The sequence below is a fragment of the Balaenoptera ricei genome, chromosome 3, assembly GCF_028023285.1.
Source record: "Balaenoptera ricei isolate mBalRic1 chromosome 3, mBalRic1.hap2, whole genome shotgun sequence".
NCBI lineage: Eukaryota > Metazoa > Chordata > Mammalia > Artiodactyla > Balaenopteridae > Balaenoptera > Balaenoptera ricei.
In genome coordinates this window covers 109,707,984-109,721,851 of record NC_082641.1, presented here as the reverse complement: position 1 = coordinate 109,721,851, position 13,868 = coordinate 109,707,984, and the positions used below count along the sequence as shown (strand labels likewise).

General features: G+C 40.5%; 1 protein-coding gene and 1 long non-coding RNA gene across 4 annotated transcripts in view; one reads left to right on the top strand and one right to left on the bottom strand.

Moving 5' to 3' along the window:
• Window positions 1-522: 522 nt before the first annotated feature.
• Window positions 523-13,126, top strand: LOC132362476 (uncharacterized). The gene is made up of 3 exons (XR_009502380.1): window positions 523-686; window positions 10,447-10,567; window positions 12,264-13,126. It is a non-coding gene; the product is annotated as an uncharacterized LOC132362476 (long non-coding RNA).
• The window catches only part of CDC42SE2 (CDC42 small effector 2), a 128,016-nt gene continuing 125,315 nt past the window's right edge, over window positions 11,168-13,868 (bottom strand). For all 3 annotated transcript variants that reach the window (XM_059916999.1, XM_059917000.1, XM_059917001.1), the window contains one exon: window positions 11,168-13,705. The gene's annotated coding sequence lies outside the window, so the exon portion shown is untranslated. The remainder of the gene's footprint in view (window positions 13,706-13,868) is intronic.

The window sequence follows — 13,868 nt, the reverse complement described above, 5'->3', positions numbered from 1 at the left end:
TTTTACCACAGGTTTTTTTAAATGCCCCGCAAAAATCTAACCCAAGAAAGATTAACAAATGAAATAGTTGTGGTGGCTGCAGCTAGAGAGGGAGAGGGAAACTCATAGGCAGTAATAGAAGGTTTCAACTCCTTTGAGACCAGAAGTATGTTGAGGGCAGTTGCACATACCTAATAAACCCAAACTCCAAATGCTCTCTCCTCCTGCGTCTCACCCATAAAATCCCCTAGGGCACTAGAGATCAAGTGGCTAGTCAGCACTGAGATTTGCACCAAGGGCAAAAACTCACAGGGAAACTTACCCTTAGGTTTTAACTCCAGCTTGTCAAGCACTCATTTCACTACAACCCTGGGGCTTCACCATGCTGAGGAGCTAACAAACTTGAAAGCAGTTATCTTTCTGTCATCACCAAGGTTAGATATTTAAATCCTATTTGAGCTCATGGCTTCCTTTGAGAGGCAGAGAAATAAACAAGATGGACCAAAGAACTCTTTCTGTTCCAGGAAGCGCATGCAGGGGACAGGTGTTGGGTCGTGGTCTGGAGATCTGCTGGGGACCCAGGTGCTCAGGACGGCAGGAGGTTGGGAATCCTGTGTGGACTCACTGCTTGGAGCTGAACACTGAACCTCCTTTCTGGCTTCTGACCTCCCCAAAGCCCGCAAGCCCACTGCAGCCTGGACCTCAGGGTAGGTTCTGCTGCTAGGCTGTTCCTGGCATTCTGGGTTACTGCTTATTTTCTTTTCAGTATTTTTAATTTTCCAATTAAAAAAATATTTTGTGTTGGGTCATCCTGAACCCTGTCCTGCCGACACCTTTTGGCTTAAAGAGTATGGCGTCTTCCTAGGTCTCCAGGGTCTGGAATGCAGTGTTGGGTCTGGGCTTCTGAGGAGCAGAAGGTTTGAGGCTTCAGAGCCAGGTATTCTCTCTCCATTCAGGTGACAGCAAAGGAGAGCCCGAAGTCCAGCAGAGTGGCTTAGAATCCTCTCTTTTCTGCCCTTTGTCTGTCTTCTCATCTGTAAACCTCGTCTCCTTTGAGATAGGGACTGGCAAGCAGCTGAAGGATGCGGACTTAACCCCTGTTCTTAACCCCACTCCTGCATTTTGCCCTACAAGCCTTCCTGCCTTTCCTTGTCTTGCAACAACTCCTCATTCCCTTTTTATTTTTTATTTATTTTTTAAAATAAATTTATTTATTTATTTTATGTTTTATTTTTGGCTGTGTTTGGTCTTCGTTGCTGTGCGCAGGCTTTCTCTAGTTCCGGCAAGCGGGGGCTACTCTTCGTCATTGCGTTGCACAGGCTTCTCATTGCGGTGGCTTCTCTTGTTGCGGAGCACAGGCTCTAGGCCCGTGGGCTTCAGTAGTTGTGGCACGCAGGCTCAGTAGTTGTGGTTCACGGGCTTAGTTGCTCCACGGCATGTGGGATCTTCCCGGACCAGGGCTCGAACCCATGTCCCCTGCATTGGCAGGCGGATTCTTAACCACTGTGCCACCAGGGAATTCCCCCATTCCCTTTTTAAAGGCAACTATTCCTTTCCCAATCCATGGGGTTTGGGTGGGACTACAAGTCGCCTCATACACGTGTGTACGTGTGTACGTGACTGCATGCAGGCCAGTGTGAGGCATTCCTTGGAATTCCTAGCATGTAGGTCAAGGCCAGCTCCTGTATGACCCCATGACATTCATCATAAACTGTAAGACTACTATGCCCAGTTATTGGCTGTTTGACCTTGAGCAGGTTATTTACCCTCTCTAATCATCTGTCCCATCATCTATGACATTGGGAGAGTAAAAGCTCTTATTTTTTTTTTAATTAATTAATTAATTTATTTATTTTTGGCTGTGTTGGGTCTTCATTTCTGTGCGAGGGCTTTCTCTAGTTGTGGCAAGCGGGGGCCACTCTTCATCGCGGTGCGCGGGCCTCTCACTATCGCAGCCTCTCTTGTTGCGGGGCGCAGGCTCCAGATGCGCAGGCTCAGTAGTTGTGGCTCACGGGCCTAGTTGCTCCGCGGCACGTGGGATCTTCCCAGACCAGGGCTCGAACCCGTGTCCCCTGCATTGGCAGGCAGATTCTCAACCACTGCGCACCAGGGAAGCCCCAAAGCTCTTATTAAATAGGATGTTTTTGGGAATGAGCCAAGCCCACGCCTAGCAGGTGACTGGTGTTTACTAAATGTCTCCTCACTTTCTCCCTCTGGTGTCCCATCTTCTCACGTAGCCCCACAGCCAGGCCCTCCTCCCTCCCACGAGGCAAGGCCTGCAGTGTTTTGGCAATCTGGAACCAAAGTCTAATGAATAAGCCAATAATTGAACCTGTACTGGAAGTTCCACTTTCTGTGTTTCTTAACATTGGAAAGAAAATAGAGATCATACTTTTGTTAGTACTTTTACCACCTATTTCACCAGAAGCCTATGCTGCTGATTTTCTCTGTACAGTCCTTGTAAGTACTTCATTTTATGAACCACCAAGGGTGTCATTGAGCTAGACTGACATACCTGCTGTTCTCTGGTTGTTCATTGTACCTGAGAGCTGCAGAGACTGCGAGGCAGGAGAGAGCTCTCCACAGAGGTCCCCACTACCGAGCAGAGAAAGGAGGGTGCCAGAATCAGGGAAGAGAAAGCAGAGCCTGCATTCTAAAATCCAAGTCAAGAAGGTCTGTCTAATACTAGAACACATTGTGTTTGCCACTCACTGATTTCCTAGAGTAACTGGCTGGGCTGCACTGGGGTCCTGCCTTCCTTAGTGCCAGCACGCTAGGAAAGGCCCACGTCCACGTCACAGAGTTTTTTTTGCACATGGTGTTTTTCACATGGGACACTAGGTCAACATCTATGCCCGATCCTGTGTGTGGTATGAGGCTTTAATGGAAAACATCAAATGGTTTTTCCATAGATATGCATGATGCGTTTATCCCTTAAGTCCCTGCTATGTGCCAGGCACAGTGAGGGTGCTCTGTATAAAGCATTAGGCATCACCTTATTAGTGGCATCTAGCAAAGAAAGACCTCGTGTGTAATGGCTTTTACAGCCTGCGTGGAACTCCTGCTGCCTACAGGAACAAATGCACCTTAGTCCTGAGGTACTGGGCAGTTGCTGACATGGCCTCTTTTGGGGTCTTTGGTTCTTGTGATGGTCATGTTCCCATGAACCTTTTTAATAAGATGTCAATCCTGAAAACATCATTTCTGGTGGCACAGCATGTTGGGCACAAGTGGTCTCAATTAGAGTTTATCCCAAGTTTGCACTTAGGAGGAATAGAGAAAAGGATATCATCAGGTGGTTGATTTGCATTTCTCAGCTGTATGTCCAAGACTACTTGGAGGCAGTTCTCAGTGGACACTTGATTAGAATGTAAATGTCATACTTTTCTTAATGTTTCCCTTCTCTTTATTTTCCCACTCTGCTGTTGCCTTTGATCAAGTTCACCTAATCTGTTCTTTGACTTTCTAAGAATTTGACCACCCGATACACCTCACAGAAGTGGAACTGTTACCGACCCAGGCCCTTGGACTAATCAATAGAGATTCATAAGAGGCCAGAGAATTTCAGGCGAGGCATTACTGGGGCTCACGCTGCAGCACGAGGGAGTCAAAGCAAGAAACAGACATCCTTGCCCGCTCCCCAGGAGGAAATGTTTGGGTCCTTAAATGGGATAACGGGCAGGTCCATGGGTTGGGCAGGAGGCAGAGCTTAGGTGGTCTGTCCATCCCCTTGGTGGTGCCGGGTGCAGGGATCATGTGCAGTATCCTGCTTTTGCTCCCGGCACCCCCAAAATGGCGGACTTGCTCACTACTGCCTCCCCACAAAGCTCGTATAGTGGTCATGATGCCCCAACTGCTCATGCATGCAGTTATTTTTAGTCACTTATAGTTTCTTTGTATCCTTCTGCTCAAGGAGATGTTTGTCCAGGTGCAGGCACTCCAGTAGAGGATCCCAGGTCCCAGCCTATCTCAGCATCACATCCTCAAAGTTCATTCACATTGTTGGATGTGTCAGAATTTCTTTTTTAAGGCTGAATAATATTCCATTGTTAAGTATATACTGCATTTTATTTTTCCATTCAGCTGTCGATGAACACTTGAGTTACCTCTACATCTTGGCTGTTGTGAATAATGTTGCTGTAATCATGAGTGTACAAATATCTCTTTGAAACTCTGCTCTCAGTTCTTTTCGATATATACCCAAAAGTAAGATCATATGGTAGTATTTTGAATTTTTTGAGGACCCTCCATGCACAGGGTTCCAATTTCTCCATATCCTAACACATTATTTTGTTTTTGTTTTTACCAAAGCCATCTTATTATGAGATGCTATCTCATTATGGTTTTGATTTGCATTTCCCTCATGATTAGTGATGTTAAGCATCTTTTTATCTGCTTATTGCCCATTTGTCTATCTTCTTTGGAGAAATGTCTATTCAAGTCCTTTGCCCACTTTTTAACTGAGCTGTTTGTTCTCTGTAATTGAGTGGTAGGCGTTCTTTGTATATGCTGGATATAACCCTTTATCAGATATACGATTTGTAAATAATGTTCTGCCATTCTATAGGTTTCCTTTTTATTCTGTTGATTTTTTTTGATGCACACAAGTTTTTAATTTTGAAGTAGTCCAGTTTTTCTCTGTTTAGTTTTGTTGCCTGTGCTTTTGGTGTCTTATCCAAAAAAATCATTGCCATATGCACTGTCATGAAGCTTTTCCCCTGTGTTTTCTTCTAAGAGTTTCATAGTTTTAGGTCTTATGTTTATGTCTTTGATCCAATTTTTGTATATCGTTTAAAGTAATGGTCTGCTAGTCTGAATGCCTGTGTTCCCCCAAAATTGATATGTTGAAATCCTAATGCCCGATGTGATGGTGTTAGTAGGTTAGCCTTTGGAAAGTGCTTAAGTCATGGAGGCTCTGCCCTGAATGGAATTGGTGCTCTTATAAAAGAGGCTCCAGAGATATCCCTTGCCTCTTGCACCATGTGAGGACACAGCAAGGTGGCACTGGCCATGAGCTAGGAAGTAGGGCCCTCACCAGAAGGCAACCATGCTGGCACCTTGATCTTCTACTTCCCAGCCTCCAGAATTATAAGAAATAAATTTGTTGTTTATAAGATACCCAGTCTGTGGTATTTTGTTGTAGTAGCCTAAACATACTATGACATGGTTCATCTTTATTCTTTTGTATGTGGATATCCAATTTTCCCAGCACTGTTGAAAAGACTGGCTTTAATCCACTGAGTGGTCTTAGCATCCTTGTTGAAAGTCATTTGACCAGACATAGGAAAGTTTATTTCTGGGCTTCCTATTTTAGTGGTCTATATGTCTCTTTATGACAGTACTACCCTGTTTTAATTACTGTAGATTTATATTGCTTTAAAATCAAGTATGGTACCTGCAACTTTTTCTTTTTCAACATTATTTTGACTCTTCAGAGTCCCTTGAGATTCCATATGACTGTTAGGATGGATTTTTCTATTTCTGAAAAAAATGCCACTGGGATTTTGATAGAGTACATTAAATCTGTAGATCATTTTGGATACTACTGACATCTTAACAGTATTAAGTCTTTCAATCCATAAACAGAGGATGTCTTTTATTTGTGTCTTCTTTCTTTCACTAATGTTCTGTAGTTTTCAGCACAGAAGTCTTTTGCCTCCTTGGTTAAATTTATTCCTAAGTGTTTTATTCTGCTTGATTCTATTGTAAATGGAGTCGTTTTCTTAATTTCCTTTTTGGATTGTTCATTGTTAGTGTACAGAAACATAACTGATTTTCGTGTTGATTTTGTATCTTGCCACTTTGTTAATTTATTTGTTCTAACAGGTGTGTGTGTGAGCTGTAATCTTAAGGGCTTTCTACATATCAGATCATGTTGTGTGTGAAGCAAGGTAACTGCCTTTTAATTCTATTTCTTGTTTAACTGCTCTGGCTAGGACCTCCAGTTACTTTGTTTGGTCAAAGTGGTAAAAGCGGACATCTGTGTCTTGTTCCTGACCTTAAAGAAAAGCTTTCAGTCTTTCATCACGATATAAATACCACCTGTGGGCTTTTCATATATGGTCTTCATTTTGTTTCCTTCTATTCCTAGGTTGTTGAGTGTTTTTATTGTAAAAGGGTATTGAGTTTTGTCACATTGAGATGGGATCAAATGGGTTTTTATTCACTGTCACTCTGCAAATGTGGTATACTACATTGATTGACCTTATTATATTGACCCATTCTTGCACTCCTGGAATAAATCCCACTTGGTTGTCATGTGTAATCCTTTTGTCATCATGTATAATTCTTTTAATGTGCTGTTGAATTGTTTGCTATTATTTTGTTGAGGATTTTTGTATTGCTTTCCTCTTGGTGCTTTTAAGATTGTTTTTGACTTTTGATGGTTTGATTAAATCTTGGTGTAGGCCTCTCTGGATGTATCCCACTTTGAGTTGTTGAGCCCCTTGTGTTTATATTCCCATTTTTCCCCTCAAATTTAGGATGTCTACAGCCACTCGCTCCCTGTACCTTTTGTGCTATGTTCTGAATGGTAGTGTGCCCCGTGGAGTTCATGTTGAAATTCTAACTCCCAAAGGTGATGGTATTACAAGGTGCAGCCTTTGGGAAGTGCTTCAGTCACAAGGGTGTAACTCAAGAATAGGATTAGTGCTGGATACAGGAGACTCCAGAGAGCTCCCCAGCCCTCCCACCAGGTGAAGATATGAAAAATCTGCATCTGGCAGAGGGCCCTCACCTAACTGTTGCTGGCACCCTGATCTCAGACTTTAAGCCTCCAGAACTGTGGGAAGTAACTTTCTGTTGTTTATAAGCCACCCAAATCTGGGGTATTTTGTCATAACATCCCTAACAGACTAAGCTTCTTTTCACTATTTCTGAAAAGTAAAATATTTTGGGTGTTGTTTCTGGTTTTCTTTAAAAACAATGTCTCCTGACACTGCCTGAACATGCTGCAGCCAACAAGGTGGTCCATGCACCTCATCAGAGGTGGACAGGCCCTGGGGAGCTCAAAGCACAGAGCTAGAGTCCAGGGTAAAGGATTCAGTCAGCTCAGACATTTGAAAGGCACACAGATTTTTTTTTTTTTAACATCTTTATTGGAGTATAATTGCTTTACAGTGGTGTGTTAGTTTCTGCTTTATAACAAAGTGAATCAGTTATACATATACACATGTTCCCATATCTCTTCCATCTTGCGTCTCCCTCCCTATCCCACCCCTCTAGGGGGACACAAAGCACCGAGCTGATCTCCCTGTGCTATGTGGCTGCTTCCCACTAGCTAGCTATTTTACGTTTGGTAATGTATATATACGTCCATGCCACTCTCTCACTTTGTCACAGCTTACCCTTCCCCCTCCCCGTATCCTCAAGTCCATTCTCTAGTAGGTCTGTGTCTTTATTCCCGTCTTGCCCCTAGGTTCTTCATGACCTTTTTTTTCCCTTAGATTCCATATATATGTGGTAGCATATGGTATTTTTCCCTTTCTGACTTACTTCACTCTATATGACAGACTCTAGGTCCATCCACCTCACTCCAAATAACTCAATTTCATTTCGTTTTATGGCTGAGTAATATTCCATTGTATATATGTGCCGCATCTTCTTTATCCATTCATCTGTTGATGGACACGTAGGTTGCTTCCATGTCCTGGCTATTGTAAATAGAGCTGCAATGAACATTGTGGTACATGTCTCTTTTTGAATTATGGTTTTCTCAGGGTATATGTCCAGTAGTGGGATTGCTGGGTCATATGGTAATTCTATTTTTAGTTTTTTAAGGAACCTCCTCCATACTGTTCTCCATAGTGGCTGTATCAATTTACATTCCCACCAACAGTGCAAGAGTGTTCCCTTTTCTCCACACCCTCTCCAGCATTTATTGTTTGTAGATTTTTTGATGATGGCCATTCTGACCGGTGTGAGATGGTATCTCATTCTACTTTTGATTTGCATTTCTCTAATGATTAATGATGTTGAGCATTCTTTCATGTGTTTGTTGGCAATTTGTATATCTTCTTTGGAGAAATGTCTATTTAGGTCTTCTGCCCATTTTTGGATTGGGTTGTTTGTTTTTTTGATATTGAGCTGCATGAGCTGCTTGTAAATTTTGGAGATTAATCCTTTGTCAGTTGCTTCATTTGCAAATATTTTCTCCCATTCTGAGGGTTGTCTTTTGGTCTTGTTTATGGTTTCCTTTGCTGTGCAAAAGCTTTTAAGTTTCATTAGGTCCCATTTGTTTATTTTTATTTCCATTTCTCTAGGAGGTGGGTCAAAAAGAATCTTGCTGTGATTTATGTCATAGAGTGTTCTGCCTATGTTTTCCTCTAAGAGTTTGATAGTGTCTGGCCTTACATTTAGGTCCCTTACATTTAGGTCTTTAATCCATTTTGAGTTTATTTTTGTGTATGGTGTTAGAGAGTGTTCTAATTTCATTCTTTTACATGTAGCTGTCCAGTTTTCCCAGCACCACTTATTGAAGAGGCTGTCTTTTCTCCACTGTATATTCTTGCCTCCTTTATCAAAGATAAGGTGACCATATGTGCATGGGTTTATCTCTGGGCTTTCTATCCTGTTCCATTGATCTATATTTCTGTTTTTGTGCCAGTACCATACTGTCTTGATTACTGTAGCTTTGTAGTATAGTCTTAAGTCAGGGGGCCCGATTCCTCCTGTTCCATTTTTTGTTCTCAAGATTGCTTTGGCTATTCGGGGTCTTTTGTGTTTCCATACAAATTGTGCAATTTTTTGTTCTAGTTCTATGAAAAATGCCAGTGGTAGTTTGATAGGGATTCCATTGAATCTGTAGGTTGCTTTGGGTAGTAGAGTCATTTTCACAGTGTTGATTCTTCCAATCCAAGAACATGGTATATCTCTCCATCTATTTGTATCATCTTTAATTTCTTTCCTCAGTGTCTTATAATTTTCTGCATACAGGTCTTTTGTCTCCTTAGGTAGGTTTATTCCTAGATATTTTATTCTTTTTGTTGCAGTGGTAAATGGGAGTGTTTTCTTAATTTCACTTCCAGATTTTTCATCATTAGTGTATAGGCATGCCAGAGATTTCTGGCACACAGATCTTTAAAAGACGAATGTGTTTAGATGGCTTCAATTAGGAACATTAAGAAAAAGGTAACTAGTGGCTTCCCTGGTGGTGCAGTGGTTAAGAATCCGCCTGCCAATGCAGGGGACACAGGTTTGAGCCCTGGTCCAGGAAGATCCCACATGCTGCAGAGCACTAAGCCTGTGCACCACAACTACTGAGCCTGTGCTCTAGAGCCCGTGAGCTACAACTACTGAGACTGCATGCTACAACTACTGAAGCCTGTGCACCTAAAGCCCATGCTCTGCGATAAGAGAAGCCACTGTGATAAGAAGCCTGTGCACTGCAATGAAGAGTAGCCCCTGCTCACTGCAACTAGAGAAAGCCTGCGCCCAGCAAGGAAGACCCAACACAGCCAAAAATAAATTTAAAAAGAAAAAGGTAACTAACTAGGTCAAACTCTGAAGATTTTGAAAGAAGTATCTTACTTGCTGCTTCTGTAAAGGAGCAAAAATAAAAGTAAAAAGCAGTGCCTAGGAATTCAGTGTATTCACCTATCTAAAGCTGGTGAACAGAGGAGGTTTAGTGAGGAGTAAATGCTCTAGTTGTTAACAACTCTGGAGCTTGGATTTACAGAGGAGAAAATTTGGGGTTAGAACTGACACTGTTTTTACTCTCTTGCTCTTATCTTTCAGTGAGACTAAAGTCATCCTTTCTTTGGTACCAAAATCACCACTCTTGTAGTTATTGTGAAGTCCCAGATCAAACATTTGGATCTTCTTACTCTGGAAGTATCTTTTTTTTTTCTTTTGGCCGTCAAAGGCAGATCAGCTAGAACACTATCAAGATGATGCAATTGAGAGGATAAGGGTAGGGTCAAAAGGAGCCCAGAGGCTGCTTGTATCTGGTAAAAGCGTTTAAAACACCCACAACAAAACCCTCATCTCAGAAACATCCTGAATAGTCAAAGTTTAGGTGCTAAAATATTAAAAGATTAACATGAGTCATTTAATGGTTTACGTTAAGAAGTTCTCTTATTGGACCAGTCTAGATGGAAGACAGTAGTAAGCTGAAGGTAAAAATTTCAATTGCTTTCTTACTAGTCTGCTGAAAGTATCTTTTAAGGACAGGGTATATATGAATTTTGTAGACTTTTGCATTTTCACAATTTTAGCAAATTCCAGTCTATGTCTCTGACACTTTAATAGATTTGTTCTACTTTTTTGTGCATTTTACGCATATCCTTTAAAAACATATACTTGAACTAGGGCTCCTAATTAATATACAACATGAGTTTCTTCACATACTTTCATCTTAACCCAATTTCCCTTTAGAGCCCTTGGCCATGAGCTGAGGACAAAGGTTATTGAAACTTTTTGAGATATTGTTGTTTCCTGATACTTTTCTCATTAATTTTTCTATTTTAGAATACTGTGTGGCAATTCTCATGATACAGCCAAACCTAACTAACTGACCTATTCTCAGTACCTGACCAATGCATTAAAGAAAGAAAGATTCTCTAACAAACAAACAAACAAACAGGACCTGGTGAGTACATAGATCTTTGTTCTAAATCAATCAATCAATATCAGTGTTTCCCAGCTGTGGCACTGTGACATCTCTCTCTTGTGAGGGCTGATATTTAGTGGCCTCCCAGGGGTGTTAACAGTACCCCTTCCTTAGTTTCTGACAGACACCAAAAATATCTCCAGACATTTTCAAATGTTCCCTGGAGAGCAAACTGCCCATACATTCTGTGATGATGGACATATTCTATGACTGACTGAGGAACAGAATTCTTACTTTTATTTAAATCCTACATACACTGTGAGGACAAATTGCTTCAGCAAGGAAAATTGAATGAATTGGGGTTGGATACCTTTGTTAAAAAAATTGGGCATATTTATATTTTTCATTTCTTCCTACTTTTAAATATTTGGAAGTAGGACTTTTTTAGGTTCATTCTGTCTAGGCATTTATTAATTATAAGGTGACATTACAAGTTTAGAAATTTTCAAAACCTATAACTCAAAAATCTAAGAAAGGCTAAAAAGGTGATATTAAATATCATCTATCTCCTCCTTGAAAGAAAGGAATTAACCAAACCAGGATTGAAAAACATTTATTGAAACAAAATCAAATACTTACTTACTTTCTTTTTATTATCTACAAGCCAACACTGAACTTACTTACTTTATTCAAGAATGAACACAATGTACAAAAAAGTATGCTTATATTATAAAAATATGTCAATTTTATCTCCTGGGTGCTGAGTAGAAGTCATTTTAAACAAAATCAAGGCAAACTTGCTCTCTATAATAGAACTGCTATAATTTAATAACAAAAGTGAAAGCTAATATATACTCACAAAGTATCTTTAAAGGCCCACGGATAATGCTGCATTGGAAAGCTGAACCCAGTCACCACAGTTCACATTTCCAACCTATGCTCACGGGCACCACTTTTTTACAGAATGCATGTCATTAGTTAACAGTTGTTAGCATGTATTTCAGCAAAGTATTAACAGTCAATCATATTTAGTTAGCTTCAATTTTCACACATTGTTATGGGGAGCAAATGACCTCCCAAGATTTACAAACCCACTTATCCAGGTGGGACCTGCTAACTCCCTAAAAAAAAAATCTGTGTCCAAGGTTAGTATCTTAAAGTTGTTGGTAATTTTCTTATTTCTTCTGAATAATTACTGGCACCTTCCTGGGCATGTGTTCTTGGCACACAGTGTGGCTACTTGTGCCTGTCAAGTCAGTGGCAGCTGCAGAACAGTTAGTTAGAGGCTGAAGAGTGCAGCCTTTGGCTTACCATAGAGACATGCTCCAGTGCTCACTGGAGTATTTGGTCCTTGGAGGATCAGGAAAGTGAGAGATTGGGAAAAAGAATAAATCAAATCATGAATTGGGGAAAAGGGCCCATGGCTCCCTCTATTGTTCCAGGAGTTACACAGTTAGTTAGTTAGTTATATAAAATCTGTACTAATTTTTAAAGTCAGACTAGAAGTAGACTTCATAGCATCCAGCACTGACAAGGCCAAACAAAATCCATCCCTTAAAGCGCTTGCACACTGCAGTGCCCTGTCTCTGGCTGAACAGAAAGACAGTGGTACTCAGGCAAAATCCAGAATGCAGTATCAACACAATTAATGACATCAGATGAATTCAAGTTCAGAAGTTATTAAACTGCAAAATGCCTATTTTGACTGCTAAGCATAAATGTTTTTCCTTGACAGAGTCTCTGGGATTGACACCTATGAAGACTCAAAATTGCAGAAATATAAGGACTGAGTATTCTAGTGCCTGCTGTACTGGGTAAATTAAATCCAAAAGAATTGGGGGAAGAAATGCTTCCATGTTTTGCCTATATAAACCCAATATTTATTTAGTTACCTGTTTCACAAGAACTTGTGACTAAGGTGAAGAGAAATGATCTCTCTTCCTTTATGCAATTACCTAATTCCTTATAGCTTTCTAAGTTAGTTTTCAATTAAGCCCTATTTCCTACATGAACTGTTACTCCTACCAAATGTAACTGTTACATAGGGCTGAACTGGACATAATTTAAACATTTTCATGAAAAAACAAACCACTAATTTGGCTTATGGGGAAGGAGAAGCATTTACAGAAATACAATTTGTGAAGAATAAATGTATTTTGGAACCTGAGCCAAAGGTTTCTCACCAATATCTTAATAAGTCACCATGCAGGTTGTTTTCACAGGCAACAACACAGCCAGGTCAACTGTTGCTCCTGGCAACTTCCATTGCCCCAAAATATGTGGAAGATGGAGAGGCCAATGACTGAAATCTGCAGTTAGGAATACAGGCCAAAAGCTCAACAAACTGCTACTGGAAGCAACTGGATACCATAATATTAAACATAAACAAGTGAAAACAGAATGAGCACACAAAGAAATGAACAAAGATCATGATGCTCAGAGTCAGACCCAATGAGGGTATTACCACACACACACACACACACACACATAACCATACCTGTTTACAATCCCAGGCCCTTGCTCTCAAATAAATATATTGAACATTTACAACAGAATGAATGCCTTATGAATGCAAGCTTTTCTTTTATAACTCTAAATAAAAGTCATACTTCTAAAATAAGCTACAAATTGCCTTTTTTTGTGAAACTGATGTGACTTGGTGCCACAGCTAACCTTTCTCTAATAGCAGCAGTATCATCAGCCCACGGCAGAAAGGAAATGTTCATTTCTGGCATCCCAGGGGCTCCCATACAAGCAACTTCATAAAGCATGCAGATACTACACTGCTGAAGTTTCAAATGAATACAAATGATCATTGTGCTTATGGGTCTCATACCTTCCAAAATATACATAAATGGTGACAAATTAAAATAGCAGTTCTTTGCTTACCAATAAAATCATAAGGCAGAGGGGTTGGAGGTGGAAAGAGAAATTGTTAAAAATGCAGGAAAAAATGCAAAACAGTGCTAGCATTCACAAAAAAGATCATGCTAAAATCAGATCCATATTCATAAAAATCAATCATTAAGCCACAATCCAAAGAACTCTGTCCATGAGTCCAAAGGCATGCATGCCAGCTGAAGGAAATGCAGGATTCTTCTGACAATAGTTTCTTCAGAGCAGAACAGTAACATGTCACTGGAGTAATCACAACAGGGTGAACAAGACGCCATCACACTTTTTTGCAATTGAAAAGAAAAGCAATCACAATAAAAAAAATTAAACAACAGTGGAAACAAAACATAGAAATTCACAATGACCAAAGAATAATCCAAATGATTTTTACCCTTTAGGGGTTCATGCCTCTTAATAGTTGTCTTTTTAATTTGAAAAGTTTATA